The sequence below is a fragment of the Macaca nemestrina genome, chromosome 17 (genome assembly GCF_043159975.1).
Source record: "Macaca nemestrina isolate mMacNem1 chromosome 17, mMacNem.hap1, whole genome shotgun sequence".
Taxonomy (NCBI): domain Eukaryota; kingdom Metazoa; phylum Chordata; class Mammalia; order Primates; family Cercopithecidae; genus Macaca; species Macaca nemestrina.
In genome coordinates this window covers 10,262,886-10,289,141 of record NC_092141.1, presented here as the reverse complement: position 1 = coordinate 10,289,141, position 26,256 = coordinate 10,262,886, and the positions used below count along the sequence as shown (strand labels likewise).

At 47.6% G+C, this 26,256-nt stretch overlaps 1 protein-coding gene across 2 annotated transcripts in view; it reads left to right on the top strand.

Annotated features, from left to right (window-relative positions):
- The window catches only part of LOC105473574 (growth arrest specific 7), a 291,097-nt gene that overhangs the window by 118,222 nt on the left and 146,619 nt on the right, over nucleotides 1-26,256 (top strand). The window contains exon 1 of one of the 2 annotated variants that reach the window (XM_011727401.2): nucleotides 23,249-23,378. The exons of the other annotated variant lie outside the window; for it this stretch is intronic. The gene's annotated coding sequence lies outside the window, so the exon portion shown is untranslated. Of the gene's footprint in view, nucleotides 1-23,248; nucleotides 23,379-26,256 lie in introns of those variants that run through there. 2 annotated transcript variants of the gene reach the window in all.

Genomic DNA, 26,256 nt, shown 5'->3' with positions numbered 1-26,256 from the left:
TGCTTTTATCTTGTATTTTCCTGAAGGTTGATGATGTTGAACATTTTTCATGTGCTTATCATCATCTCTGGATTTGACAAGTATTAACGTTGGCCAAATGTCAATCAGAAATAACACATTATTTGGCATTCAAAATCCTGTGTGTTCCTCCAATTCCTTTCCCTTCTTTCCTTTTCTAACTGGAGGTAACCACTATTCTGGGGTTGGTATGTGTTTCCCATGAGTATGTTTAAAATCTTTATTAACGTGTGTATATCCAAAATACTGTAGCAGTGTCTTGTTTTGAAACTTACATGAGATGTGCCATACGGTATTTATACCTTGGTAATTTACTTTTTTCGCACAATATGTTTGAGTTTTTTTCATGTTGGTGCAGGTAGAGCTAGTTCAGTTTAACTGCCGCATACTGTTCTAGCATGTGCACGGGCCACCTTTATCTCCCCTGGTGGACACTTAAGGTCATTCTAAGCAATGGTGTAATGCTTATCCTTGTGCCTGTCCCCTCGTGTACTGGCCTGGGTGTTTCTTGGGTCCGCGTACCTAGAAGGAGAATATCTGGGTCTGAGAAAGTACATCTGGACTTTCCTAAATAGTGTCAAATGGTTTTTCTGAGAGGTTTTGCAAATGTAGACTGCCACCCACAGAGTATCAGAATTTCCATTTGCCTTGCCAACACATCAGACTTCTTATTTTTGCTATCTGAGGGTGTGAAATACCACACCTTGGATTTAACTTGCATTTGCATTTCCTTCATTGCTAGTCAGGTCGTGTATGTTTTCAAATGTTTATTTACCATTTGAATTTCCTCTCTTGTGGGTTTCCTGAGCATACTCTGCTCATTTTTCTATTGCGCAGTCTTTTAGTCATTGCTTTACCGTTTCATTTTCTAATGATGTATTTTGTCATGCAAAACTTTTTTGTTGCAATCTAGTCAAATTTATTAATCGATTACTTTATGGATTTTGCTTTTTATGCCTCATTTAAGAACTCTTGGCTGGGCACAGTGGCTCACACCTGTAGTCCCAGCACTTTGGGAGGCCGAGGCGGGTGGATCACGAGGTCAGGAGTTCGAGACCAGCCTGACCAACATGGTGACACCCCGTCTCTACTAAAAATACAAAAATTAGCCAGGCGTGGTGGTGCGTGCCTGTAATCCCAGCTACTCAGGAGGCTGAGGCAGGAGAATTGCTTGAACCCAGGAGGTGAAGGTTGCAGTGAGCTGAGATCATGCCATTGCACTCCAGCCTGGGCAACAAGAGTGAGACTCCGTCTCAAAAGAAAAACAAAACAAAAACAAACAAACAAAAAAACTCTTCTGGTGAGGTCATATATGGTCTTTTCTGAAAATTTTAAAGATTTTTGTTTGACACTGAAATCTTTGATCCATTTGTAATTTCCTTTTATTGTTTTTTATAAGGTAAGAGCCCAATTGTACTCTTTTTCTGAGGAGCCTGTCATCCTTTTATTACTTATTTTAAAAAATCCCTCTATTCTCACCTCACTGATTTGATGACCACCTTTGCCGTATGTTTTTATAGATGTGTGTTCTGTTCCTGGGGTCTTTCTTCTGTTTCATTGGTCTGTTTGTCTATATGTTCACTATTTTAATTGTAACTTTGCAAGAAGTTTTACTATCTGATGGAACAAGTCTTCATTCTTCTTCAAAATTGTCTTGGAGGTTCTTGGCCCTTGACTATTTCCTGTGAATTCTAAGATTACCTCCTTGAGTTCTATGAACAACTGTTGCATTAAAATGTCACTATGTTTTGAGATTAATTTGGGAAGAAAGATCTCCTTGGTAATACTGGGCTTCCTATCTAGAAACAAGTTGTATATTCCCATTGATCTAGATCTTCTTTATTGTAACTCAGTGTTACTGGAAGGGGGTCCCGAACCAGACCCCAAGAAAGCGTTCTTGGATCTCATGCAAGAAATAACTTGGGGACAGTTCATGGAGTGAAGTCAAAGCAAGTTTATTAAGAAAGTAAAGGAGTAGCTGGGCGTGGTGTCTCACGCTTGTAATCCCAGCACTTTGGGAGGCTGAGGCAGGCAGATGGCCTGAGGTCGGGAGTTCGAGACCAGCCTGGCCAACATAGTGAAATGCCATCTCTACTAAAAATAAAAAATTAGTTGGGTTCAGTGGCATGTGCCTGTAATCCCAGCTACTCAGGAGGCTGAAGCAGAAGAATTGCTTGAACCTGCGAGGTAGAGGTTGCAGTGAGCTGAGATCAAGCCACTGCATTCCAGCCTGGGCGACAGAACGAGACTCCGTCTCAAAAAAAAGGAAGAAAGTAAAGGAGTGAAAGAATGGCTATTTCATAGGCAGAGCAGCTCTGAGGGCTGCTGGTTGCCTATTTTTATGGTTCTTGATTATATGCCAAATAAGCGGTGGATTATTCATGAATTTTCCAGAAAAGGTGGCAGGGGTAGGGGACAGTTCCTGGAACTGAGGGCTCCTCCCCTTTTTAGACCATATAGGGTAACTTCCTGACATTGCCATGGCATCTGTCAACTGTCATGGTGCTGGTGGGAGTGTCTCTTAGCATGCTAATACATTATAATTTAGTGTCTAATGAGCAGTGAGGATGACCAGAGGTCAGTTTGGTTGCCATCTTGGCTTTGGTGGGTTTTGGCTGGTTTTGGCCGGCTTCTTTACCACAGCCTGTTCTATCAGGGAGGTCTTTATGACCTGTATCTTGTGGCCACCTCCTATCTCATCCTGTGACTCAGAATGCCAGATCTACTAGGAGTGCAACCCAGTAGGTCTCAGCCTTATCTTTTACCCAGCCTCTATACAAGATGGAGTCACTCTGGTTCAAACACTTCTGACGTCAGTACATTACATTGTCTCCATACAAGTCTTTTACTCTTTAGTTCTATTTACTCATAGCTCACTTACAGTTTTGTTGCCATTGTGCGTGGTGTATTTTTTTTCTTTTCCTTTAAATTTGATGTCAGTGAAAAGAGTCAAACTCTGTAGAGTGTTTGAAGAGTTTTATTCTGAGCTAAATATGAGTGACCATGGCCATGTCGCAGCCCTCAGGAGATCCTGAGAACTTGTGGCCAAGGTAGTCAGGGCACTGCTTGGTTTTATACATTTTAGGAAAATACGAGACATCAGTCAGATATATTTAAAGTGTACATTGGTTTGGTCCAGAAAGGCGGGACAGCTTGAAGCTGGGGCTTCCAGATTATAGGTAGATCTAAAATTTTTGTAATTGGCAATTGATTGAAAGAGTTATCAACAGAAAGGAATGTTGCAATAGGAGACCCAAGTTTTATCGTTTAGATGAAGCCTCCAGGTCGCAGGCTTCAGAGAGAGTAGATTGTAAATGTTTCTTATCAGACACAAGGTCTGTGTTGAAGTTAATGCTGAAGGGTTATAATAAAGCATGTCTGGCCCCCATTTCGCTTCATGATCTGAACCGGTCTTTCAGATTACATTTTAGAGTATGATGGCCAAGGAGGATGTCCATTCAGATAGTTGGAAGGACTTAGAATGTTATTTTTGGTTTACAGTGTTTATAAGTATTTTTATCAAAGTAATAGAATTTTAAAAGTAGAGCATTCTCCTACCATACTCCACCCCAAATGCTTCTCAGAGTCCACACACTGGGGCTCTATCTCTACTTGGAGTTTTTGTTACTTTAGAGACAGGGGTTTGTTGCGTCACCCAGCCAGGAGTCCAATAGTATGATCATAGCTCACGGCAGCCTCTACTTTGGTCTGTTGCTCTTCAAGTCTGAACAGCTGTCATCTTGATCTTCCTTCACCATCATCTGATTCCTTTCCTTTCTTTTCTTCTTTCTTTGCTCAAGCGATCTTCCCATCTCAGCTTCCCAAGTTGCTGGGACTACAGGCATGCACCATCACACCTGGCTAATTTAAAAAAATTTTTTTGTAGAGATAGAGGTTTTGCTATGTGGCCCAGACTGGTCTTGAACTCCTGGCCTCGAGCAATCCTCCCACCTTGGCCTCCCAAAGCACTGGGATTATAGGCATGAGCTGCTGCACCTGGCCCTTTCTCTAAATGATATATTTATACTGTTGTATATCCCCCTACCTACCAATTTTACACATTGTCTATTGAACTTCTTATTGCAGAAGATTAGACCTGACTTTTCCACCAACACTTTACTTTCTCCTTTCCTCCATACATAACCTCTTCCCTCAACTCCCGCAATAGTGATACTAGGGTGATATCAGGGTCTGGTGTTTACATTATTATGCCTTTGTAAATTATAGCTGAGCTACTGATTGGCTTCTGCTTCTTTGTTGGAACAACAACAAGAAAGCAAATAAATAAAAACAAAAGTGATTGTTTTTATTTACTTAGTTTTCTCTGTCCCGTGTACCAGTTCTTCTCTCTTCACTAGCCCTTTAAAAACTTACCCAGGTTAGGTGAGGTGACTCACACCTGTAATCCCACCACTTGCAGTGGCTGAGGCAGGTTGATCCCTCGAGCCCAGGAGTTTGAGACCAGCCTGGGCAACATGGCGAAACCCCGTCTCTACTAAAAATACAAAAATTAGCTAGGCATGGTGGTGCAGTTTCAGCTACTGGGGAGCCTGAGGTGGGAGGATTGTTCGAGCCTGGGAGATCGAGACTGCAGTGAGCTGTGATCGCACCACTGTACTCCAGCCTAGGTGACAGAGTGAGACCCTGTCTCAAAAAAAAACAAAAACAAAAACAAAAAACCACACACACACACAAAACAACAAACTTCCCCATGTACTGTCACCTGTCACCATATGAAATAATCTATGGGGTCTGTTTTTTCATCTCAGTAGAAGCATCTATTTGCTCTGCTCTGGTCTGTTGCTCTTCAAGTCTGATAAACAGTTGTCATTTTTATCTTCCTTCACCATCATCCTATTTCTTTCTTGTCTGCTTTTTAGTCATTTCTTAGATTTCATGTCTTCCCCTTTTCTTGGTTTTCTCCTTTGTTTTGTTGGATCACACCCTGCAGTAGCTTCCTGAAAAAGGAAATAGGTCTGATCTTAATCTGCAGTATGTAAACATTTGCCTCATTGCCCTGTTTTCAGTATGGCTTGTCACCTGTCCTCTAGGTGTCCCTGAGTCCAAAAGCTCAGGACTAGTTTGCCTTGAGAGTCAACCTGTTGTTTTCTGCCATTGGGATAGGGCAGTCACTTAGTTGCTGAGAGTAGGAGGAATCTGTAAGCTCTCCTCCAGCCTCCTTTTTAAGTCTTTACCTCATAGATACTTTGTGCCGAGAGCCTTCCTGGGCCTTTCTGAGCTTCTGTGTTATAAACTGACTGATTTCTTGTCATTATCTCCCTGTGAAGACATAGGTTTCTGTTCTCTGCTCTATGCGAAGTCCTTGCCATTTATCCGTTTGTTTTCCGTTGTCCAAAATTATGTTGACGTGTCTCATTTGTTGTCAACTCTTATTTGTTCTTTGTGGCTTTGTTGATGGGGTTTTAGGAGAGCATGGATATAAACGGCTCATTTTCAATCAGCCATTTTAACCATAAGTATGTATTACATTTTCTGATTGTTGTTGTTTACTGTAGGGTAAGGGAACCAGAAATCACCTCCAGTCTCCTTGTTAGCCCTTAATGGGTGCTTTGACTGGATCTGGAAACCAAATTGACACCAAGCAGATTAACATGAGAGAAGTGTATAAATTTTATTGGTTTTAGATGTACATGGGATCTTCACAAGACAATAATGCCCGAAGAAGTGGCCAAAGCAACATAACTTTATACTTTTTAGATAGAGTGATAAACTTGACCAGAAATAACAAGACAAAATATAGCAAAGGCAGTCAATTTTCTGGTGGAGTCACTAGAGGATGTATTAGAGGTGGGGTAAAACAGATGAAATATAAGAACTATTCTGTTCATGTTGTTTATTCAAGTCCATTGCAGGCTCGATTCCAAGGCTCTGGTGATATGCGCTATTTTCTTGCCCTGGTACTGGGAGGACAGCTCTCCTATGGGATTCTCTATCACTTGGTGCATGCAGGAAGAGACAGTTCAGCTCGTCCGTTCTGAAACTACAGTCTCTACAATGTTTTCAACTTGAAATCATTGGTATACCAATCTGGCATATTTTGCGATGGCATATCCTTTACCCCTTCAGTAGTTAGTTACTGTAGAATATTGGTAATTTTTATCACTAGATCTTGAACTGTCTTATTAGTTCTGATAGTTTGTAGAGTTTCTTGCATTGGAGGGGTAGGCAATTATAATGTATGAGGATATCAGCAGTTTCTTCCTTTGCAATCTCTATTCTTTTTTCTTTTCTTTATTCTTTCTCTCTCTCCCCCCACTCCCCCTCCTTCCCTCTCCCCCCTCCTCCTCTCTCTCTTTCCTTTTCTTTTTTCTTCTTTCCCTTCCCCCTTCCCCTCCCCTTTCCTGTCTGTCCCCTTCCCCACCCCCTCCCCCTCCCCCCTCCCCTCCCCCTCCCCTCCCCCTCCCCTCCCCCTCCCCCTCCCCCTCCCCCTCCCCCTCCCCCTCCCCCTCCCCCTCCCCCTCCCCCTCCCCCTCCCCCTCCCCTTCCTCTTCCCCCCCTCCCCCTCCCCTTCCTCTTCCCCCCTCCCTCTCCCTCTCCCTCTCCCTTTCCCTCTCCCTTTCCCCATCGTTTTCTCTTCCTTTCTCCTTCCCCTCCCCTTCCCCTTTCCCCTCCCCTTTCTTTCCCCTTTCCCCTCCCCCTTCCCTTCCCCAGGCTGGAGTACAGTGGTGCGTTCTTGGTTCACCGCAGTCTCTGCCTCCCGGATTCAGGTGATTCTTATGCCTTAGCCTCCCAAGTAGCTGGGATCACAGGCATGCGCCATCACACCTGGTTAATTTTTGTATTTGGAGTAGAGACAGGGTTTCACCATGTTGGTCAGGGGGGTCTTAAACTCCTAGCCTCAAGTGATCTGCCCACCTCAGCCTCTCAAAATGCTGGGATTACAGGGATCCCAGCTTTTTTTTTTTTTTTTTTTTTTAACTGAGATAAGGTCTTACTCTGTCACCCAGGCTGGAGTGCAGGGGGACAATCATAACTCACTGAAGCCTCAACCTCCCGGCCCCAAGTGATCTGCCTCCTTCAGCCTCCTGAGTAGCTGGGACCACAAGTGTGTGCCACCACGCCCGTCTACTTCCTTAATTTTTTGCAGAGGTAGGGTCTCGCTATATTGCCCAGGCTGTGTATTGAACTTCTCAGCTCAAGTGGACCTCCTGCCTTGGCCTTCCAAAGTGCTGGGATTACAGGCTAAGCCGGCACTAATCCTTATATTTATTTATTTTTGGTGCCTTACTGTGTTGTAATATCTTCAGTGCAGAAGAGAAACCATGATAGTGAATAGCATTATTTTATTCCTGACTTTAACAGAAAAGCTTCCAGAGTTTTCCATTAAGTATGAAGTTTATTTAAATTTTCTTTTTCTTTCCTTCCTTCCTTCCTTCCTTCCTTCCTTCCTTCCTTCCTTCCTTCCTTTCTTTCTTCCTTTCTTCCTTTCTTCCTTTCTTTCCTTTCTTTCCTTTCTTTCCTTTCTTTCCTTTCTTTCTTTTCCTTTTGTAGAGATAGTGTCTTGCTCTGTCACCCAGGCTGGAGTATAGTGGCACAATCACCACTCACTGCACCTGTGCCTCGCAGGTTCAAGTGATTCTCCTGCCTCAGCATCCTGAGTAGCTGCGATTACAGGCGCCCACCCCCACACCTGGCTAATTTTTGTATTTTTAGTAGGGGTGGGGTTTCACCATGTTGGTCAGGCTGGTCTCGAACTCCTTACCTCGTGCTCTGCCTGCCTCGGCCTCCCAAAGTGCTGGGATTACAGACGAGAACCACCGCACCCAGCCCTTAATTTTCATTAGTTATAATTTATCTGACTAAAATTCCTTCTAGTCCTGTGTGTGAGTTCTAATCACACATGAGTGTCGAGTTTTGTCAGGTGCTTTTTCTGCATCCAGATTATCTTATTTTTTTTTCTTGTAGTTTCTTTTCATATGGTGAATTTAATGAGTTTTCTGATGTTTCAGTATCTCTGCATTTCCAGGATTTGCTAACATTTATTTAGAATTTTTACACCTATTCTCTAAGTGAGGTTAGGAGCTTTTACTTCCTTTCTTCTCCCATTGTTTTCCTTTGAACTTGATATCAGGGTGTTATAAAAAGGAGCTGAATGTTTTCTATTTCTGGAAGAGATTGGATTAAGTGTTTTTTTCTTAACGATTTGAGAAAACTTAGTAAAACCACAGCGACAGGTACAATTTTTTAAGGTAGATTTTAGATCACCGAATCAATTCATTTGAAGGATATAGACCTATTCAGGTTTTCTATTTCCTCTTGAGTCAATTTGGAACTTTTATTTTCTTGGAAAATTGTCAGTGGCAGGAGAGAACAAATAACCAGGGAGTTCCAGAACTTGGGGGAAAATAGCATCTTTGTCTGATTCATGCTACCCAACACTGAGAAGGTAGGAGGGAGGAGATCGAAGTGAAACCCTTCCAGGGTTTTGCATTATTCAGAAGGAGAAAAGAGCTATTGATTAGCTTTCCGCTTGAAGTCAAGTGTACATGTTAAAAATGTCAGTGTAACCACCTAAGTAGTATAAATAGACTCTATAAATGCAAAGTGTGTAGAGGGAGGGGGAATAAATAAAATGCAATCAATCCAACAGAAAGTAAGATGGGAGGGAGCAAGAAAAGCAGAGAAAAGCCTGGCAAAGAGAAAGCCTGTCCTTACAATGACCTTTGGGCAGCACCCCCCATCTCAGGAACTTTCTGGACGCCCACTGCTTTCTCAGCTCCTGCTTTCTCCTGTTATCGTTGCATATGTCCATCAGACTGCTGCGTGGCTGCCTGCCATCTTTCTCTCTTCCAGAACGTAAGCTCTGCCTGGGACAGGGCTGGGGTCATTCATCTGCATATTCTCAGCGCCTGACATATAGTAGGTGCCCAATAAATGTTTGAGTAAGCGTGAAGCACCGATAAATAAGTAAACAGGTGGATAAATACATCCTGAGATGTTACTCTGCCAGGCTCAATGGCTATGGGAAAACATTTTCATCTGAGATCGCCTTGGTTGATAAGTGAGTTAGAGAGCTGAGGAAGTAGCTGCAGCCTTGAATTCAATTGAGAAAAAAGTCAGGGTGAGATGCCTTGTCTGAAACTGTCTCGAAATTCCTCAAGCGCCCGTGTAGCTGTCACACGCCTGATCAGTACCTAGTAGTACCTTGAAATTCCCTTGTGCACTGGTAAAATAGCTCATAAGCTTTAAATTAGTGCTGCTCAAACATTAATGTGCGCACGATTCACCTGGGGCGCTTGTTAAACTACAGTCTGATGTAGGAGGTCTGGGGGGTGCCGCAGATGCTGTGTTTCTAACAAGCTCAGTGTTGCTGGTCTATGGACCGTGTCTTATATAACAGCAAGGTGTTCAGTAGCAAGGTGTACACTGTCGCCTACTCTCCCCAGGTGCTTGAGGACAGCACAATGATCCTGTGCTCGGAGAATAAGTCCTGTGCTCTGACTTCCAGGATTGTTACCAGGGAGTGGGAAGGATCCAAGCTTGCACCGGCTGGGGAGGGGTGCCCCTTGACCTTAAACTGTGCATCCTGAAACAGGCCTGTCTCCAGCTGTGTCAGAGCCTCTGGGGTAGAATTCGTTTGCTGAGGTACCTGCATAGTGATTACATCTGCCCTCATTTTCTTGTTTCTCAGGCTGAGCCACGCGGCCTGTTGGGACACGTTGAGTCCTGGGAAGCCCTCATCTGTGCGATTCACATGTCACTTGTCACTGTTCTCTGGCAGTGCCACGCTTTATGTATGCAATCAAAATCTCATTTCCTTGCCTCATTCCGGTGAGCCTTTGCCTTGCTGTCACTCTGGTCCTGGGCCGGGGAAGGCCACCTTTTCTATTTCCGTCGTGCCGCCTGCCCTGGATTAGACATAGACCACTTCACTCCATATACTTAGAATGATGGAATGGGGCTGGCAGCGATGATGCCACTTTCTTTCTTTCTTTTTTTTATTAGTTCCCCGTTTTTAGAGAAATGGCACAAAACCAGTGGGTAATACCCCAAATTGCAGATAAATCACTAATGTACCAATCCTGGGGCCAGACAGACCACGGGCGCCGGCACTTCCCCAGCCTCTCTCCCCATCACATCTCGGAAACGGCGCTGGCAAGCCGTCTGGTGTGTTCTTTACCTTACATTTATATTGACTCCTGTGGATCAGGGAAGGCTTGTGGACAGATGCTTCTATCAGAGAGGGATGGAACCGGGGGTTTCTAAGCTGATGGTGTGGCTCCAGGGTTTTACAGAAAGCATATTTGAAGACAGAAGCATCTGTTAGACAGCAGGAGAACCTGGAACTTGAATGCCCTTCGAGGCTGTCCCCAGGCCTGGGGCATGGGATGCCTGCCTTGGCTCTTCTCCATACATAGTCTTGGCCTTCAGGGACTTTGTCCTTCCCAAGGTGGATAGAGGTAATGCAGCCATGGGCGAAGGCTGGGGGAGGGGAACGGGGACGCCAAGCCAGCTCTTCATCCCCTCCAGTGAAGAGATTGTGGCGTGGACTAAGTTAAAGCTGGGGCTGCCAGCAGGGGCCTGTGTGCTGGGTTTGTCTTCTGGGGCCCCAGTCTTTCCTTATTCCTGAATCTTGCCTGAACTGGCTATCGGGGCAGGTAGTGTCTGGGCCGGGCAGGTAATAGCACTGAGTGAGGCAGGTAGAGGTGCTTCTTCAGGGCCAATGACTTCAGATCAGCCCCCCACCTCCAGCCCTAGGCATCCTGATTTAATGGGACAGGGGCTTCCTAGGGCATTTCTAAGCTCTCGGGTGATTCTCATGGGCAGCCAGGGTTGCAGACCGCTGTGATAGAGAATGGTGGAAAACATGGCAGCATTTCTCCTCATTCTGTCGATAGCACCTGCAGTATGGCCCACCTGAGTTTTCAAGAGACAACTGAAGTCTTTATTTTTTTCTCTTTTTTTTTTTTTCCTTGAAATGGAGTCTCACTCTGTTGCCCAAGCTGGAGTTCAGTGGCGCGATCTTGGCTCACTGCAGCCCCTGCCTCCTGGGTTCCAGCGATTCTCCTGCTTCAGCCTCCCAGGTAGCTGGGATTACAGGCACGTGCCACCATGCCCAGCTAATTTTTGTATTTTTTTAATTATTGTTATTAGAAGGGCTTTCACCATGTTGGCAAGGCTGGTCTTGAACTCCTGACCTCAGGTGATCTGCCTGCCTTGGCCTCCTAAAGTGCTGGGATTATAGGTGTGAGCCACTGTGCCTGGCCTTTTTATTTTTTCACAAGACCTTTCCCTGTATGCTTTTTGTATGCTTGAAGATAAGTCAAACTTTTTTTTTTTTTTTTTTTTGAGACGGAGTCTCGCTCTGTCGCCCAGGCTGGAGTGCAGTGGCCGGATCTCAGCTCACTGCAAGCTCCGCCTCCCGGGTTTATGCCATTCTCCTGCCTCAGCCTCCCGAGTAGCTGGGACTATAGTCGCCCGCCACCTTGCCCGGCTAGTTTTTTGTATTTTTTTAGTAGAGACGGGGTTTCACTGTGTCAGCCAGGATGGTCTCGATCTCCTGACCTTGTGATCCACCCGTCTTGGCCTCCCAAAGTGCTGGGATTACAGGCTTGAGCCACCGCGCCCGGCCAAGTCAAACATTTTTTTAAAAGGTCTACAGGTCAAGCAAAGCACATCCAATGGCCCCGTAAGCAGCCTCTGCTCTGCAGGTGAGCCCTCAGCTGTCTGACTCTGCCTCCGATTGCACCCACCACCTCATGTCTGGCTGTTCTCCGTGACACGGGGGTGACTATGCTTGTACTTTGCCCTCACCCATTTTCTGTTCTTGTTCTTGTAGCCCCAGTCCCACAGCCAGCTCTGGGGGAAATAATGTATCCTGGGCACAGACCCAGAGTGATTCGCATCTTCCCACAACAACCCTGCGTGGTTTGTAATATTTTTGGTCCTATTTCTCAGATGTGGAAAAGCCACTTGCCCAAGGGGGATGGTGGAGTCGGGACTCGAGCACAGCTCTGTTTGCCTCATGAGCCTGAGCTCTAAGTCGCCTCACTGGATCTCTCTGCCTGGAGTTCTTTGGGGTCCTGCTGGCTGGGAACACCCCACCAATGGGCTTCTGTGTGGGACCCTCTGACCCAGTCAGGTGGCTCCTTTGAGTTCATAATTGGGCTGAGTGGGTGTTCCAGATGCTAGGCCAGAGGATTGCGTAGGAGTCAGACAGGGATGGGGATGTGGGAGTCCCTGGTTTCTAGAGAAATAGTTAGGTTGGTGCAAAAGTAATTGTGATTTAGTCCATTTTTTAATGGCAAAAAACGCAATTACTTTTGCACCAACCGAATATCACATTTCCGACTTCTGCTCTCTGTATGCTCTTCCTTCGCCCCCATCCCAAACTCTGTCCCCTAGGTTGTGATGTCCCCATTCTGCCTCTGCCCCTCTCTCCCTAGACCCTAGATTTTAGAATAGGGCAGGAGGGACAGCATCTTTGCTGGCATTTTCTCTCTGCAAGGCCAGGCCAGTAGCCTGGTAAGCTGAGCAGAGCCCATGAAAACAGAAAGAAGAACGAAGGGAGGCTGGGCATGGTGACTCACACCTGTAATCCCAGCACTTTGGGAAGCTGAAGTGGGCATATGACTTGAGGTCAGGAGTTCAAGACCAGCCTGGCCAACATGGTGAAACTCCATCTCTACTAACAATACAAAAATTAGCCAGGCATGGTGGCGCAGGCCTTTAGTCCCAGCTACACTGGAGGCTGAGGCAGGAGAATCGCCTGAACCCAGGAGGCGCAGGTTGCAGTGAGCTGAGATCGTGCCACTGCACTCCAGCCTGGGTGACAGAGCGAGACTCCCTCTCCAAAAAATAATTGGAAAAAAAAAAAAAATGAAGAGAGAGAATGAAGGGAGAGCTGGGCTGGGAGGCTGGGCAGCTGACCCGGGCTGGTGGCTGGATGATTCTCAGGACTTAGTGGCCACAAAAGTTGGAGAATAAATGAGAGTGAATGAGAGAGGAAGGAGGTGGAACAAACCTCAAGACTGGGGATGGAGGAGTGGGGTGCATAGAAAACCAGGAGTCCCTGCTGAGACTAGTGAGCCCAACAGGGCAGGTCATCTAGAGCCTATGGTCTAGTATAGCATTTCCCAAGGTGCTGTGCCAAGATGGGTTTAGATGGTCTATGGACGAGACTTTTTCAGTACCAGTGAACCATATCAAGAGAAGGGCATTCCTTTTGCAGTTCTCTCCTTGCTTCTGATGACATTGAGGAGAAAGTTTTGGGAGGTGCCGGGCGAGGGCAGGCCTCAGCAGGTAGCGGTATCCAGCAAAGATTGAATAACATTGCTTGATTTTTGTTGTGGTTATTTTTATGGTTATTATAGATTTCTGGCAAATGTCACTAGTTTTCCATTCAGAGACTCACATAAATTTTCTGTTCAGTGCGATTTTTAAAAGAGAAAAGTGAGTCACCTTAAAAATTATTAGCAAATAAGAGGAAAAAGTGGTAGGAGAGTATGCTGAAAATCATCATGGTGATCAATGAAAGATCGTCTCCCAGGAGATGCTGGATGTGGGGGGTTCGGGGTCTCCGGCTATGGGGTCAAATGGACCAGAGTTCAAACCCATTAACACTGTGACCTTGGGCAAGTCGCTTTGCGTCTCTAAGGCATAGTTGACTCCATCATAAAACATTAATATTAAATGAGCTCATGCTTGTCATGTGTTTGGCGCAGGGCCTGAGCCAGCATCAGAGTAGTGGTGGTTATTATGTGAAGTGTTTATTGGCATGAAATACTGAACTCAGAGGCTGGTGTTCCTGGGCTAGCAAGGATCACAGGCCAACGTGGAAGAGGAGGCTTTGTGAGGGAATGAGCTCTGTCCACACTAGTGTTTGAGAGGCTTGTCCCCTGTCAAGGATTTAGTGGCAGGATTCGAAGACCGAAGGGGAGATCCCTTCAATTAAACATTCCATGGGCACGGTGCAGAGAGAGTCAACATAGCAGGCCGGGGTGCCCTCCTTAGAAAGGCCTGCTTGCAATATGGGCCCTTGGCTGGTGTCTGGGAATTTGCGTTTAGGAAGGGCTCCCACTATTCCCTAAATAGTAAGGGTGGCTCTTCTCTAAACTGTTCGTGTAAGTAATATGGTTTGTGCTGAATACCTGGATGTCTTCAGGGAGTCTGCAGTTTGTGTTTATGCTAGGCAGGGGGTGCCTACATGACCAGCTCCCAATCAAAACCCTGGGCACTGAGTCTGTAATGAGCTTACCTGCTAGACAGTATTTTACACGTGCTATCAGGACTCAATGCTGGAGGAATTAGGCACATCCTATGTGACTCCTCTGGGAGAGGACTCCTGAACTTGCACCTGGTTTTCTTGGGACCTTGTCCCAGTTTCTGTGTCCTTTCACTGATTTTGCTTTGTATCCTTTTGCTGTATTAAGACCCTTTAAAAAAAAAAATAGAGACCGGATCTCACTCTGTCACCCAGGCTGGAGTGCAGTGGTATGATCCTAGCTCACTGCAGCCTCAAACTCCTGGGCTCAAGCAATCCTCCCATCTCAGCCTCCCAAGAAGCTGGAACTGTAGGCGTGTGCTACCATGCCTGGCTAATTTTGTGTGTGTGTGTGTGTGTGTTTTTTTTTTTTGTTTGTTTGTTTGTTTTGTTTTTTGAGACAGGATTTTGCTATGTTGTCTAGCCTGGTCTTCAACTCCTGGCCTCAAGCGATCCTCCTGCCTCAGCCTCCCAAAGTTCTGGGATTACAGGTGTGAGCTACTGTGTCTGGCCGTAAGTCTTCACCACAAGTAAAATATATGCTGAGTCCCATGAGTCCTTCTAGGGAATCGTCAGAGCTGAGGGTGGTTTTGGGGACTCCCAGCATAGCCTGCCTCTGTCTTCAGGTCAGGGAAGGAAACCCAGGGCCTCATGTGGGTCAGTGGGTCATCCTGGCTCAATGGGTCAGGGACTTCCTAGCAAAGGTTCCGCAAAAGTTCTCCTAGAATCAAACTTAGGGAAGTGCCCTGAAGGAGCTGGTGATGTTTCTGGGAAGAGCCGGCCTATCAAGCGCATATGGGGGTGCCTATCCTTCTTTGAGGTGCTGTGTGATGTCACTGTGCTTCGTACAAAGCAGCTTAAAAGGTTTGGGAGGAAGTATTGGGAAGTTTTTATGTGTGGTGAAGTCTCAGGTGTGGTTTGTGTTAAGCCTCTGAAGGACAGAGCACAATCCCAAGATAGTTTTCTCGAGAATGACCAAGGTAGAGACCATTGGTTTGGACCTGCAATATCAGAGATGCCGCACCCCGATTCTTTACAAAATGTAACAGTGACCACACCTCAGTGGTTAGTGTCAAGGTTAAGGAATGTTGATATCAACTTGCCTCTGAAGGACCTGATTCAGTTATGTATGAATCTGGATCTGTTTCTCCCGGTCTGAGCCACCGTTTAGACTTGCAGGAGATGGTGAATGATCTCCAATCAGGCCCACCCTGAGCTGGGGCTGGGTGGTAGCATGTATGGAGAGTGTCCGGGCTGTATTTTCAAAGAACTGTCACGGTGTAGGAGGACTAGGACAGGTGTTTGCAGACATCCCTAACTTAAGGTCAGCCTGATTGTTCTCTGTGAATCACCAGGCAGGGATTCAGCATTGGTCCTGTTGGGCTTTCCTTTCTGATTACCCCCTAGCCAGAGCGGGTCGGGGGAATAGGACTGAAGTAGGCTCAGAAGTGATCCTCTTGTCTGTATGAAGAAGTGAAGGGGGTTGGGATAAAATGGAAGACAGAGGAGACTCTGCTGTGGCGGGCTGGAAACTCCACTTCCCCCGACCCCATCCCTCCCCCAGATTTCATCAGAACCTTTTTTATAGGATGGCAGAACCATGGAGCTGGGAGAAGGAGCTATCACTTGGCTGCAGTGTCAGCAAGGAGAGGCCAATTTTTAATGCTTTATGTACATGATTAACTCATTTGATCCTTGTAACTGGTATTTTTATTCATACTTATATCATCATTATTATTTTTTGTCTTTGCGGGAATTGCTGATATGAGATAGTCCAGCTAGATCAAGCAACTTGTCCTGGCAAAGCATGGATCTGAACCCAGGCAGTCTGGCTCCCAAGTCCACTCTCTTCACCACTACACTGTCAGGACTTGGTGACCTGGAAAGGCTCCCCCTGACTCCAAAATTCAGTGACCCCCAGAGCCAGTCCAAGCAGAGCAAGGCTGCCATGATGCCCTGCAGAATGACAGCCACATCTCAGGCTTTCTGAACTAGTTATATGTTTTTTCCTAATTAATAGACCTTGAAATAAATAGTTAACTGTTTTTACAAAATTGACAGTATAGGCCAGGCACAGTGGCTCACACGTGCATTCCCAGTGCTTTGGGAGGCTGAGGTGAAGGAATGGCCTGAGGCCAGCTGTTCAAGACCGGCCTGGGCAGTATAGTGAGAGTCCATCTCTGCAAAAAAAAAAAAAAATTTGCCTGGCCAGGCCGGGCGTGGTGGCTCATGCCTGTAATCCCAGCTGTTTGGGAGGCTGAGGCCGGTAGATCACCTGAGGTCGGGAGTTCAAGACCAGCCTAACCAACATGGAGAAACCCCATCTCTACTAAAAATACAAAATTAGCCAGGCATGATGGCACGTGCCTGTAATCCCAGCTACTGAGGAGGCTGAGGCAGGAGACTCGCTTGAACCCAGGAGGCGGAGGTTGTGGTGAGCCGAGATTGTGCCATTGCACTCCAGCCTGGGCAACAGATTAGCCTGGCCTTGGCTCCTCGTCACAGTGTCTTGTGCTTCCTCAATCCCTCCTTTCCTCTCCCTCCCACTTCCACTATAGATGGTGCCTTCCTAGCCTACCCCATAGCAATCTGGTCACTGGGGAAATGGGAGTATAGAGAGGAGTATAGAGAGGAGTATACTGTAATTCCCTTAATCTTATTTCAAGGTCAAGTTACATTTTGGTCCCAAGCATACAGCCCCCTAACCTGAGCTCTGGATAGACCACCTTTGGGACTTCCAATCCTGCTCAACCTCCCTGGCACTCTGTGCTCTTGCATATCTTCCGCTCTGAGTCCAGCCCAACATTCTGGCTATTTCTTCTTCCAGTGCTACGTGACTGGCACAATTGGCCCCAAGGTCCCAGCCAGGAGGACCTGGGGAAGCATCAGAGGTATTGACAGCAACGTTTCTGATCCATGGTCTGACTTGGCCTGATGAGGGCAGCTGATAATGGCTCTCCAAGATATGTCTAGGTCCTCATCCGCAGAACCTGGGAATGTTATTTTATTTAGAAAAGAGGTCTTTGCAGGTACAATGAAATGAAGAATCTTGAGAAGGTTTTCCTGGCTTATCTGAGTAAGCCCTAAATGCAATTACAAGCATCTTTATAAGAGAGAAGCTGAAGGAGATTCAACTATAGATGGAAGACAAAGGGTATAATTGGGGAGGTAGGGATTTGAGTGATGCAGCCACAAGCCGAGGAATGCCAGCAGTTACCAGGAGCTGAAAGAGTCAAGGACTGAATTCTCCCCTTGGCCCTCTGGGATATGGCCCTATCAGTACCTTGATTTCAGCTCAGTGATACTAATTTTTGAATGTTTGGCATCCAGAAGTGTGAGAATACATTTCTGTTGCTTTAAGACACCAAGTTTATGGTCACGTGTTACAGTGGCTAAAGGAAGGTTTTTAGAAATGCAGATATCTTTGGAAGAGAAGCTTACCCACAAGTGCAGGCTCAAGAAAGGAACCGAATCTCTACATTCTCCCTGCTTTATATTCTTTAGCTTTGATGATTGCTATCTGTATACTTTGCCCTTTACCAAGGAACTGTTAGCCGGGACTCTTTCTATTAAATGTTACAGAAATCCTACTCAGGCCAAGTGTGGTGGCTTATGCCTGTAATCCCAGCTCTTTGGGAGGCTGAGGCAGGGAATCACTTGAGCCCAGGAGTTTGAGACCAGCCTCAGAAACATAGTGAGACCCCCATCTCTACAAATAATAAATTCACTAGGTGTGGTAGCACTCCCCTGTAGTCCCAGATACTTGAGAGGCGGAGGTAGGAGGATTGCTTGAGCCTAGGAGTTCGAGGCTGCAGTGAGCTATGATTGCACTGCTGTACTTCAGCCTGTGGACAGAGCGAGATCAGTGAAAAGAAATCTCACTCAAATTGGCTTCAAACAAAAAAAGGAACAGTGCCAGGAAGTTCAGCTTCAGGTATGGTTTGATCAAGTGGCTTAAACAGTGTCAGCAGTTTGATGTTTCTCTCTGATTCCTTCTCTTCCTCATCAGCCCCTTTCCTTCTCCATTGACTCCATTCTCAGTGAGACTTCCTGCAAGGTTTCATCGTGACCATCGGCAGCTTCAGGCTTGCATCCTTTAATAGTAATACATCTGTTCCCAGTAATTCCAAAACCAAATTCCAGGTATCCGGCCCCAGATGGGTAACGTGCGCATTCGTGAACTAGTACTGCGGTTGGGGAGAGGGCACGTGCTAACTGGCCAGGCAGGAGCCACTTACCCCCAGAAACCTGGACGGCTGAGAAAGGGGAAAGGTGTTTCCACAGTAGAAAAATCAAGGTGCTTCTTTCAGAAGCCGGGGTGTGTCTGGCCGCTGGGCAGGTCCACACAGCATATAGGTGCTACGAGAACCTGCTGTGCTTTCCAGGTCACAGACCCCCCAGGCTGTGCTTGGAAATGCCAGATCAGGCTGTGACGCTTTCCCTCTGCCCCAGCCTCTGGCACGAGACTCCCACGTGTGAAAAGCAGACTCACACTCCCTGCGTGTTGTGGAGCCCGGGAAATGAAGACGTCGATCCGGGAGGCCCCAGAAGGTGGAGGGGATTGAGTGAGAGGTCCAAGAAGCTGCAGCAGCCACCGCTGCTGGGACCGCGTGTTTAAAAATCACATTATCAGAGCATCTTTGAACTTCTGTTGGCATGTATGTGACTCATGTTCGAGGTGGTGAGGGCCGTGTTGGGAAATGGAAAAGGGAAGTGGGGACGAGCGCTCATGCTAAAATGGGGCTCTCTTTGGCAATGGCCTTTGGAGGAGGTGACTCACTAGGGGCATTGAGGCAACAAAGGAACTGCTGTGGCTGGATGAAAAACAAGACGCTTCCTCTGACCCCCTCACTACCCGTGCAAGGGGGAGCCCGTGGCCTGAGTGTCTTGAAGGAAGCATTTGGCCAGGGACGGTGACCCACGGTGGAACCATACTAGATGGTGGTCCGGAAGCTGCCGTGGTGAACAGGTTAGAGTCGAGGTGATGGGTTAAGAGTTCCAGAGCCAGATGTGCAGGGCTTAGCTCTCGGTGTCATATCTTGTTAGCAGTGTGACCTTGGATGAGATCCTCACCCTGACACCTTGATCTCGGCCCCGCTGTTATTAGCTGCAGGTGTATGCACTTTGCCCCCGTTTGCCTGGGGCAAACTGCCGAACTGTTCGAACCTTGAATTCATTCTCTGAAATGAGCATAATTGTAGAACCCAGATGATTTGTCAGGGCTTTGCTGGAGCTGCTGCTTCCCTGCTTTGGAGCAGAGATGGTAGCTTTGGCAGAAAATGGTGGATCATTGCAACAGAGAAGTTAATTAAGAGGTTTCCTCAGCAGAGAGAGCAGGATGGCAGGGGCCCTCCTGTGGTGTAGGACATGGGGACATCTTTGTGAGTATCATGTGCGTGCGCGCGCACACACACACACACACACGTGCCGGGTGCCACCATGCACCTATTATTTTGATGGAGGTAGGCGGGAGCAGGGACTCCTTTTGCAAGAATGACAAAGAAGTGGCATTAGCAAGCTCTGCCTATCTGTTCCTCTAGGGGAAACCCCATGAAACCACCACAGAGCCACTCTGCTTCCCTTTCTTGGCCCACTCTGGGAAGCCCAGGCAGCAGGTAAATGGGAGCACAGAGCGAGGCAAGGGTTGCCTTTGCTGGGGGGAGGGGTCCAGGAGGGGTCCATCCTACTGTGTGCCCCCTGATGTCTGCACAGTGTAGATGGAGCTCCCTGGACGTCCCCGCCTTCCCCTGGGCTGCTCCAGGTACTGCAGGCCTCACCCACATTGTGCAGGACTGCTCGGCTACCCACAGGATCCTGGGGGGTGAAAGGGCATTCGCGGTGGGAACTGAGATCTGCTGGGTCATTAGGAGTTAGCGTCAGCCAACGGTGGCTCAGCACTCCTGGGGGAGAGAAGAAAGGAAAGGGAGAGCATAGGCATGCGAGCAGCCCTGATTTGCTGGTTCAGGGATTTCTGAGACCAAAAAGCAACCCACCAGCAAAGCAGAATTAGCTGTGTTATTTAAAGTTACTCACATCAAAAGATTTAAATGATCTGTGCCCACTGTGTTCGTGTGGTTTCTATAGGCAAGATGCATTTTATGTTTTTAAAGTTTATCTTTTCTCTATATCAATGGAGAATCATTGGAAGATCAAATGATATCCCAATCAGTTGTAGAATTTATTTTATTTTATTTTTTATTTATTTTTGAGACTGAGTCTCCCTCTGTCTCCCAGGCTGGAGTGCAGTGACGCAATCTCGGCTCACTGCAGCCTCCACCTCCCGGGTTCAACTGATTCTCATGTCTCAGCCTCCTGAGTTGCCAAGATTACACGTGTGCATCACCGTGCCCAGCTGACGTCTTGATTTCTGGAAACAAGGCTGGCCTTCCGCCACTGCCTGCCATCACGAAGAGTCAAGAGGCCACCAGGTAGCCAAGTGACACCCAGCAGGCTGTCTTCCTTCAGGGATGTCAAATGTTTTGTGTATTTATAGTAGAGACGAGGTTTTGCCATGTTGGCCAGGCTGGTCTTGAACTCCTAACCTCAAGTGATCCACCCGCCTTGGCCCCCCAAAGTGCTGGGATTACAATCATGAACCGCTGTGCCCAGCCTAGAGCTTGCTTTAAAGTAATTACCAGAATGGTAAATATTCCTCCTTGATGTAGATCAGAACTTGTCTGTGATCTCTAAAAGTCCTGAGCTTGATCCCTCCGTGGACATGCACCTTGGTCAGGGGCACTGGGAACCAACTGAAGCCTGGTCAGTGTCTATACCAGGGTTTTTGGCCATGTTGCTGTTGACATTTTGGGCTGGATGATTGTTTTGTTGTGGGCGGTGGTCCTGTGCATTGTCGAGCGTTTAGCAGCATCCTTGGCTAGTAAATGTCATCAAATATTGCCCCATTGGCCCCCGGGGGCAAAAGTGCACCTGGTTCAGAAACACGGGCTACACATGGAGTGCCATATTGTTCCCCTAGAAACTGGGAGAGGAAAGAGTTCCTCTGTTCTGGGCTGAGAGGGAGGCTGGGAGTGGGAACGCCCAGCGCAGTTCGCTGTGGGAGAAATGAATCAGGGGCCTGAAAGGGGGTGGGTGCCACAGCTGCCCCCTCCCATAGCTTCCCCCCAGAGGCTCCAGGGCCGTCACACTGTCATTAACGACACAACATTCCTGTCGGTGCTTGTGTGCATCTTTGGATGAAACTAAAAAGAAGCTGAACTATCTTCAACTGTGCCATAAAAGAGGATATAAAAAACCTCCGTAAAACACAAAAAATGTCAGCCGAAGCAGGATTGCTCGCTGGGGCCTTGGCAAGGAGGGGCAGACAGCAGGCTGGACGCCCCTGGCGCTGTCTGTGGGAGTCATGGGTGGGGAGGAGAGGCCGGGAGAGCCCAGCCCATGCTGGGGGCCACCAAGCCCGGGCTCTGGGCCAAACACAGCCCCCTGGTTTCTTGGGCCCAACCCCGATGCTGTAATTCTGTTTATTTTGCTGAATATGAAATCCATATGGTTCTGATTTCTTCCTTGTAATCCGTCATCTTTGTGTGGCTTCGGAGCCAGCAACCATGCAAAGTGGCTTTGAAGTTGTTGTTCTGGGTAAGTAGGAAGTTGTGTTCTTCCAGGGTTCAGTGGGGCAGCCATGAGGTTTGCATTTGATTTGGGAACTGCTCCAGGAGAGGGAAGCAGATTGGCACAGTTGGTTTTGGTCCTGGCCTAGAAGCTTGGGCTGGGTCAGGAGGGAGACCATTTGCAGACCCTTCAGTGGATTTGCACAGCCAAGGCCCTTCTCTGGCCCTCAGCTTAGGTCAGAGGTACTCTTGGTTCTAGGTGTCTCTTTGGAAACAACAGGTGTCTCTGCAGGGAGCTAATGCACTCACTCAGCCTCTCCCACCACCATCATGACAACCGGTAAATGTGTACAAGGCTTGCCAAATGTCCTCACGGGGCACAAAGTCTTCCCTGGTTAGAAACACAGGCTACATGTGGCATTGCTGGGCCACATGGTAAATGTGTGTTTAATGTTACAGGAAACTGCCACACTGCCCTACAGTAGGACTGTACCATTTTGTGTTCCCACGAGCAACATACGAGAATTCCAGTGGCTCTGCATCCTTGCCGGCACTTGGTATTGGCAGTCTTTTTAATTTAAGTCTTTCTAGATCACACTTGATTTTGACATATAGAAATGAGCCCCAGAAAGGTCCCAGATTTGTTCAAGGCCCCTAGCCTTGTTAGGAGCTCCTTGAAGACCGGAATCTAGACATTTCGTCTTGGGGGCTGTGGGCTTTCTGGGTGGTGGCCAGGTGTACAGAAGGGAAGTGACAGGGTTATTCCATGTGTCAGACCTGGGGATCAGTAGCTTCTGTCCGGCCCTGGGGCTTCAGCAATATCCAAGAGGAATGTAGAAAAAGAAGGTGGTGGTAGCGGGGAAAAGCTGCATATCCCGGAGTCATGAGGTTAAGACCCTATGCTTCTGCTTCTGCCTCCCACTCCCGGCTCATTTTAAGCTGGAAGCTCAGAGAGGTACAGAAGTCTGCCCAGTGTCACTTGGCTAGCTGGTGGCCTCTTGACTCTTCGTTATGGCAGGCAGTGGCAGAAGGCCAGCCTTGTTTCCAGAAGCTTCCTTACTAAAGCACCAGGGCCACGGGTTGCTTCTCCTTGGCGCTTTAAGGAGTAGAGTTTTTGCAAATTGCTCTACCTGGTTGGATCATCACACTCTCTCAGTGTCTTGGTCTCGGGTCCACTCCAGGCTGGAAGGAGCGTGTGCAGGGGATGATGGCTGCAGCTGAAAGCAGAGGGGTGACCTAATGGGGAGGTGGAGGTTCATCAGGACCAGGCACTTCTCCAGAGGCATCCCACCCACCCTCAGGGGGAAGGGGCCCAGCTGCCCTGGAAGGCTGTGGACATGCTTTTCCGATTGCAGAATACTTCTCTTTCATTTTGAATATCATTTGTTTGGTTGCCACGGCAACGTCAAATCTCTATTTTAATGCTAACCTGCGTGGCTGCAACTTTCTATATATAAATGCTGCTTTGCACAGTGAATTAGCTGATGCCACGGGGAAGCAGCGGATATGGGGATGGTGGCAGAAAATGACCAGCGTGTCAGATTTGCATAAGGACACACCACGAGGCTGAGGTGAGTTGGAACCAGGGAGCTGCTAGTTATCTTTGATGCAGATGCTCGAAGCTAATTGGAGCAGGTTGAGCGCCAGGCAGCTGCCACTCCTGCAGGAGGAGAAATCCTCCTTGGATGACCTCTTGCTTGGCTTGGGTTTGGCTCTGCTCTGGGGGGATTCGGGGGATTCTTCTGTTTCCCCGTGTATCAGTCCTCCTCATGCCTCCAGTGAGCCTGGGTCACGCTGTGACCCAAGGAACTGGAAAGACGAGAAAGCCACTTGGGCAGGGGATGTATCTGAGATGAACTCCGTGGGAAGTGAGTTTTTCTTGATTTCCTGGGATTTACCTCAGTTTCCTATTTTGGATCTCCTCCTCAATCTGCCTTTTCTTAATTCCCCAGTGGAGCTAGATTTTGTAGAGGCCACATGGCTCCAAGTGGCGTGGTAGAATTCTCAGGAGAAGCCTGAAAAGGTCCTTGGGAACCAGCAGATACAGCTCCCTCAGGTTCTAGATGAGGGAGATGCTCAGAGAGGTGACACGCTCTGCCAGACGTCACACAGCTGCTCTGGGAAATTGGGACGGGAAACCAGGTCCACACCGATCTTCTGACTTACTCATACATGCCACGTTTATGCACATTCTGTCATGGGACCAGGCAGTGTGTGGGTGTACACAACAGTGAAAGGGGGTGCAACGCGGCCCGCACACCCGGATGTTCCTTTCTGGTTTTGCAAGCCGGGGACATGTAATGAACACAGGATTGTATAACTCGATCTGGATCAGCCTCTGGAAAGAGCATGGAAGTTTGAATCTATAAAACTTGGATTTGGGTGGATTCAGCCACTTTCTACCCGTGTGACCATTTTGTCAACTTTTCTGAGGCTCCGTTTACCCACCTAACCTCAAGATGTGCTAAATATCTTCCCCTGGCATTGCAATGAGTCAGTGTTATGGCCAGTGTGAACCTATGGAGGACTGTGATAGGGGTGTGATGTATCTAAGAGCAGAGTGGATTGCAAACTAGAAGGCATGCCACCATAGCGGGCCACAGCTCTGTTCTCCTGTGACTGGGAGAGGGGGGCACTGGTATCAGAACACTGGCCCAGTCAGAGGAGTTGTCTGAGGATGGGGTTTCTTCAGACAGCTCCTCTGATTAGTATGGTGTGAAATGTAGTACAATTTTATTGCTGTCAGAATATGTCATTCGGGCTTCCCCTATATCATCAAACATTTGACAGATATTTTAAGTGTTGGAGCCAAAGACTGAGATCTTGTTCTTTTATTTATTTATTTACTTTATTATTTATTTATTTATTTTTTTTTCCCAGAGTCAGAGTCTCACTCTGTTCCCCAGCCTGAAGTGCAGTGGCATACTCATAGTTCACTGCAGCCTTGAATTTCTGGGCTCAAGCGATCCTCCCACCTCGGCCTCCTGAGTAGCTGGGACTGCAGGTGTGCACCATCATGCCTGGCTCATTTTAAAAGTTTTTGTAGAAACAGGCTTGTCACTATGTTGCCCAAGCTGGTTTTGAACTCCTGGGCTCAAGCAATCTTCCCACCTCAGCCTCTCAAGTAGCTGAGACTGCAGGCACGCACTACCATGCCTGGCTAATGTTTAAATTTTTTTGCAGAAATGGGGTCTCGCTGTGTTGCCCAGACTGGTCTCAAACTCCTTAACTCAAGTGATCCTCCTGCCCTGGCCTCTCAAAGTGCTGGGATTATAGGTATCAACCACTGCACCCGGACTTTGGACCCTGTTCTAGAAAAGAGAAAAATTATATGACTATCATCTAAGTCCCTGTGAATGATATACAGTCTGCAGGGACTGGGAGATTCAGAATTGGGGATAATTCACTTCTACCTGGTGGGTCAAAGAAAGTGTCATGAAGGAATCCTTTATAGGGGTTGTTGATTGAGACGGAGGTAAAAAAAAAAAAAAGATTCTAAAAACGGAGATTGGGACCAGGTAAAGCAGTGTTTTCCAAACCATGTATCATGAGCCACATAGTGCAAGTGATCAGTGTCAACCCGCACAAAAAACCAGAGCGGAAAAATATCGGCGTGCGTTACGTGTGGCGAGGGCAAGCATTTTTCCATGAAACTTCTGTTTTGTTTTTGTGTATTGAGTTGTGAAGTAAAATGTGTTTTTTATTGTGAATCAGACTTGGAAAATAAAGTTTGAAAACTGCTGGCCTCCAGCGGTGGCTGAATGGGCCTGGACTGTCTCCAGGAGGTGGCTGCCGATTTCCTTGTGGGGGAAAACCTGGCCAACCTGGAAAGGGAAGGGACTGGTTTTCAGTGGGGATCAGGATGCAGCGTCGTTTTGGGAAGCTGATGTGCAGTGCGGTACAGACAGGGACGAACAAGCCAGTTGGGAAGCGGGAGGTCTGGGGACAGGGAGGTGGCCAGAGTCTGAGGTCGGCCAGGGGACAGTTCCTGTGGGCAGAGTGAGGACGCCTATGTCCACATCACCGTTCAGTCTTCCCAGCGGCCCCAGAGCACACGTTCCCACTCTCCCTACCTCTGCAGGTTTGGATAGCTTCCACCTCCCACGAGGCGTGGATCCAGCCTTCCTTGCCACCATGGCCCGTGTTACCAGGTGCTAGCTTCCAGTGCTTGGGCTTGCTACCCACGGGCGTCTATCTGCTCACCACAATGACTGTGTCATTTCTCGTTCAGACCTGAGGATGGGCCTCTATCCTCCCCCAGGCCACTGTGCCTGGCTGGCTTCCTCCTCCGTTCCCAAATTCCTGTTCTTCTGTCAACCTGTTTGATGTGTTGATGTCGCCCCGATTGCTTTCTCCTGGTGGTGCTTGCCTCATTCCTTAACCTGTTCCAGCTTTCTCACGCGCCGCCTCCACTTCCAAACCTTCTCGGCTGATACGCTGTTCCTCTTT